Source organism: Marmota marmota, unplaced genomic scaffold (genome assembly GCF_001458135.2).
Source record: "Marmota marmota marmota unplaced genomic scaffold, marMar, whole genome shotgun sequence".
NCBI lineage: Eukaryota > Metazoa > Chordata > Mammalia > Rodentia > Sciuridae > Marmota > Marmota marmota.
In genome coordinates, this window is record NW_026000016.1 from 5,725,622 (window position 1) to 5,731,551 (window position 5,930).

Genomic DNA, 5,930 nt, shown 5'->3' on the forward strand with positions numbered 1-5,930 from the left:
AAAAAATACATTTTATACTTATATAAAAATATATCAGGTATATATTTTATAGATGATCTTTATCTTACTTCCATAAAAGGAATTAGAATTGCCTCATAGAGATTTCTTCCTGTTTCTTATTTATCAGACTTCTACCTTTCCTAGGGACTTTACCTGGCAAAGTATACAATGCCAAGTTTTAATAAATGCTGACTAGTCAACATTCTAGACATTTATAAATGCCCAGAAAAACAATGGATGATACAAAGAAAGAATTGAGGATCCCTAACTTCTATCTTCATCCGGGCTGCATTTTTATGCCTTTTTGCGTAAGCCCCAAGGATTTGGGGGCTTACTTCCCTTCTGAAAATGAGATCATTTCCTAGCATTGAATAGCTGTTCTTGCTATGGTACTGGAACTAGAAAGAAGTTGGTCCAAATAGGAAGACCCCCTGCTCACTTAGTGTTACCGGAGAATGCAAGGACCCCCTTTTTTGCCTGGTGATGTCAACATCACTCCCTAACAATGTGCCCCAAATTCCCAGTTAACCAACTTTGGGAGAATTAAGGCCTTAACATTTCATTTTTGTTTTGTTTTGTTTTTTCTGTATTAAGAATTAGACCCAGAGGTGCTATATCACTGGGCTACATCTCAAGCCCTTTTTTACTTTTAATTCTGAGACGGGGTTTTTCTAAATTGCCCAGATTGGCCTTGAACTTATGATCCTCCTGCCCCAGCCTCCTGAGTAGCTAAGATTATAGACATGCACCACTATGGCTGGCTTTAAATTCTCATCTTTTCTTTGTTAAGTAATATTGGGAGTATTCACACATTTACTTGTCACAGTTCTGTATAGTGCAGTACCAGCAAATGATTAGCCAGATGGTTCACATTGCAAGGCACTGAAGGAATGGAAGAACACAGGGAAGCATCTTTAAGCCTGACTTCCTCACCTAATAAGCTCTGAGGATCTAGAGAAAGGAGTACTGAGAGCACAAGACCTATCTGGGAGGAAAGTCAGGCCCCGAGCCACTGTGGAGGGTCTGGGGCACTCTGAGGACAACACAGGGGCGATCAAGTAGCCAGGGAACCAGGTGAGAACAGTAAAATCCACGTAGGGCAGACTTTTGCCTAATATATAGTTAATAACTTTGCCTTGGCTTCTGTGTATACAGTGCCAAACAAAAGAGGAATAGTACTTGGGTCATCCTAAAATATGCATCCTAATGTTATGAATGGAGTAGAAAAGAGAAAAGCCTTCTCAGGAAGTAAAAATACTTCCATTTTTACTAATAGTTTTCTCCATTCACAAATCTGTAATACTAATTTAAAGGAAAAAAATAAACTTGAAAAACATTAATATGCATAGATGTTAAATTAGTTGGGAAAAGTATCTTCAAATTGTCACTTAATTTTTAATGAAAAACTGAAGCAACCTAAATGCTCACAGATGATGAGTAATCAAGTAAATTCTGCCACATACAGTGGTATTCAAATCATAAAAATAAGGTTGTACATCATATTTGTTGTTATAAAGAAAGCCATGAAATATTGTTGAGAGTCAAAACAGATTACAAAACTGAAGGCACCATTTGATCTGTTTATGAAAAGCTATTTCCATATTAATATATGTGCAACCAGACACAGCTAGCACACAACTGTAATCTGAGCTATATGGGAGCCTGAAGCAAGAGATTTGCAAGTCCAAGACCAGCCTGGGCAACTTAGCAAGACCCTGTCTCAAAAATAGAAAAGAGAAGAGTGCCCCTGGGTTCTGTCCCTCATACCAAAGGTATGAATGCATGCACGCACATACACACTCACCACACATACAGATGATTGTAGGAATATTCCCAAATAGACTGTTGACAATGATTATCTTCAAAATACATAATTAATTTGTATTTTGTAATTGTAAAATCTGTTTCTTCTCTAGAAGCAATAATGCATTTCCTCCCTCCAAAAAGAAAAGCCTAGCTAAATCCTTTTTATTTCAAGTGCTTCCATTCTGATAATCTAAATAATTGTGGTTTACTAAAAAGGATTGTAGAGTAAAATCCATACCCATGATAGAACAAAATTCAAGCTGGAGGACATCCATGACTGTAAAACCAGGAGACAAATGGAAGCAGCAATTCTGATGCAGGAAAAGAGCAAACTGGATTTTGACATCCTGTACAGAATCCTAAATCTTAGACTAAAAAAGCATCAACTGGTACATTTTCTTGCCCTTGAGCACTGATCATGTTATCTTTCATTTTTAACTTAAACCATAAAATTGAATTAGCTATGCTACAAATTAAGCTAAGCTGTCTTCTATCCAATCACTTCGATTCTGTCCTTTGGAGGGTGATTCTGTCCTCTTTGAGTTGAAAGTGAAGGAATTGTATCATGCCTTTTACTTACAAAATATTTTAAAAGATAACATCTCTAAGAAAATAGTGTTTTTCATTGAAAAATATTTTCCAAAGATCTAAACTTGAAAGACAACAAAAATTAAATATTTGGTGTATAAAGGGAGGGTGAAAAGGAAGAATTTCAAACCCAGCAAACTAGGAACAATTCCTTTAAGAAACTTCCACTTAAAGGACCCTGGCACATATAGCTCAGAACCTTGTCCTAAATGAGGTGATGAGAGATTTACAGTACCTGCTTTGTAAAACCAGATTCAGTCCTGTTACTGCCCACTCTGGAATCCAGGTGTCTAGCTGCTCAGCTAATGCCTGCTCCTCTACATCATCCACTCTTGACAAAAAAGCTGAGCTCTATAAATTAAATGGCATGATTAAACAATACATATAAAAATCTGAATACCTACAATATTTCCACAGAATTACCAAAAATAAGAGCTTATTTTAATTGGTAGTGAAAGACATATAAACAAACTATTTGAGCAAATCCCTTGAATTCAATAAATCAATACGACAGAATTACACCAACAATTACTTAGGTATCTACTATGGTCTGAAGGAACTGAAGACCCCATTGAATAGTTTGTAAGCATGGAAGAGTTACATTGCCAAATAAACAGCACACCTGATAATTTCTCCAAGGGCCAAGAAAAAGAAGCATCACTTTGGGCTTTACATATAAAGAAGCTTAATGGAATATTCATACTTACTTAGAAACAAAAATCCAAAAGATCAGTAGGGAATTTTGTCTTAATAATATAGTATACTAAATAGTATGCTGTTTTTGTGCCTGAAGCTTTTTTCTATAAGGTTGTAAGGTGAATCTGAAGAATAAAAAAAAAAAAGAGATTATATTTAACAGTGGTCTTCATAAAGAATATTTTGTATGATTCTAATTATTTGAATAATGTTATATGTGCACACTTGTATATAGTCAGCATTCCAAAGTCTCCAATGAGAATATCCACATCATCCCAGTTCTACTCACATAACCACTGAAACAGATCAATTCTTTTTTAATTATTTTAGTTGCAGGGATTGAATCCAGGACCTAGCACATGCCAGGCACATGTCTGCCACTGAGCTACATACCCAACCCCAAAAGATTGGAATTTTTAAATGTTGACATCCTATAAAATGTAAAGAATTCACTAACTTTGTAAATAATATAAATTGCTTACAAAAATTTTATTTGGAAATGCAGCGTTGACATTTTTTGGCAATCCAATTCAGTTAGAATAACCATCACAGTCTCAGAGAAGCAGAACCAAATTTTAATTTGAACTAAAAATTTATACTTTATTATATTGGTAATGCCTCTTCTTTCCCTTTTTCCTTTTCTTAATTGGTCATTTTTAGTTATACATGACAGTAGAATCCATTTGGACATAATTATACAAGCATATAATATATCTTATTTTAATTAGGATCCCATTCTTATGGAAGTACATGATGGGGGGATTCACTGTGCTATATTTATATATGTACATAGTTTTTCCTATCACCCTTCCCTTCCCCTCATTCCCCTTTGTCTAAACTATTGAACTTCTGTTCTTGCTCTCCCCCCTCCTTTATTGTGGGTAAACTTCCACATATCAAGAAAACATTCGACCTTTGTTTTTTGGGGATTTGCCTTATTTCTACTAGCATGGTATTCTCCAGATCCATGCATTAACTGGCAAATGTCATAAAGTCATTCTTAATACCTAAGTAATATCCATTGTGTATATATGCCATGTTCATCTGTTGAAAGGCACCTAGATTGGCTCCATAACTTAGCTACTTTGAATTGACTTACTATAAACACTGATGTGACTGCTTCACTATAGTATGCTGACTTTAAATCCTTTGGATATATACCAAGGAGTGGGATAGCTGGGTCAAATGGTGCTTTCATTCCTCCGTTTTTTGCAGAATCTTTATACTACTTTCCAGAGTGGTTGCACCAATTTTCAGTTCCTCCAGCAATGTATGAGTGTACCTTTTCTCCACATCCTCACCAGCATTTGTTACTTATATTCTTCATAATTGCCATTATGACTGGAATGAGATGAAATCTCAGTGTAGTTTTAATTTGCATTTCCCTAATTTCTGGAGAGGTTGTCTTCTTTATCCTGAAAGCTAAGACCTCTGCAGGCAGAGCTTGCTGCCATGTCCCCAACTCCTGAAATAAGACCTAGGACATAGCATGTGAACAGAAAATGTTTGTTGACTGAATAGACTGATATCTCCTACTCTTTAAATTCTTTTTTTTCACTTTTAGATCCACTTTTATTTTCTCTTTTCCTCCTCACATACAGAACTTCTCCACACACATTAAAATATGGAATGCTTCACAAATTTGTGTGTCATCCTTACACAGGGGTCATGCTAATCTTCTCTGTATCATTCCAATTTTAGTATATGTGCTGCCAAGCAAGTATCTCTCTGAATTCTTATAACCTAACAGCCTTTGTTTTATTTATGCTGCATTCCATCTTATATTCTTCCTGCATATTACATAAGCAAGTATAAAACATTATTTGAGGACTTTAGAAACTTTCACAACTTTGTTGATATTAATCTCTCAAATCATGTTAGATAGTTACACCAGCTAGCAATTACATTTGAAGTATTCGTGAAATAAGGAATCATAATATGTTAAATATATGTGGGAAGAAAGTACTTATTTAGAAAGTACTTTCATTACGGGTGTGAAAGCTATATTAATGGGATGCTTTCTGGGATAGAATCAGATTATTAACAAAATGTGGTGCATTAGTTTGCCGGGGCTGCCATAACGAAGACTGGGGAGCCTGAGCCACAGAAATTGATTTCCTCACAGTTCTGGAGCCTAGACGTCCAAGGTGAAGCTCTCATCAAGGTTGGTTTCTTCTGAGGGCCTTTCTCCCTGCTTGAGAATTGTCATTATCTTCTTGTATCTTCACACGATCTTCCCTTTATGTCTGTCAGTGCCCTAATCTGTTCTTATGAGGACACCAGTCATACTGGATTAGGGCCTAAAAATATAACCTTATTTTACTTTAATTGCCTCTTTAAAGATCCTGTCTCCTAATATGATCATTTTCTGATACACTCAACATATGAATGGGGTACAATTCATCCCATTATATGGGAATAGAGAAAAGATTATAGTACAGTATGTAAAATATGTTTTTGCTAATGTTACCAAGTTTTAAAACACTAGATTACCTTGGCAAGCTAGACTTGTGATGTTAATCAAATTTTATTAGCAGCCAGTATCATAGTTGGAGGGAGAGAAGAAATAGAGATCAAATCCTACTGAAACATCAAGATGCCATTTCCCTAAAACCTAGGATTCACCTCATAATCAGTTACAGAAGGATTAGGTGATTGGCCCTGTTTTCAGAAATGAGCCTAGGTTTGAAAGCACAAGTTTTCTTTATTAATATTTAATAAATTCTTACTTCTAAATGTTGATCCTGGCCCAGGTGTTTTGTTTTGTTGAGATGGTCTCATTATGTTACCCAGGATGGTCTTCGACTTCTGGGTTCAAGCAATCCTTCTGCTTCATTCTC

The 5,930-nt window shown here is 35.6% G+C and overlaps 1 non-coding gene across 1 annotated transcript; it reads right to left on the bottom strand.

Moving 5' to 3' along the window:
* Positions 1 to 4,708: 4,708 nt before the first annotated feature.
* On the bottom strand, positions 4,709 to 4,814 carry LOC125618573. The gene has a single exon (XR_007349912.1). It is a non-coding gene; the product is annotated as a U6 spliceosomal RNA (small nuclear RNA).
* Between the last annotated feature and the right edge of the window lie 1,116 nt (positions 4,815 to 5,930).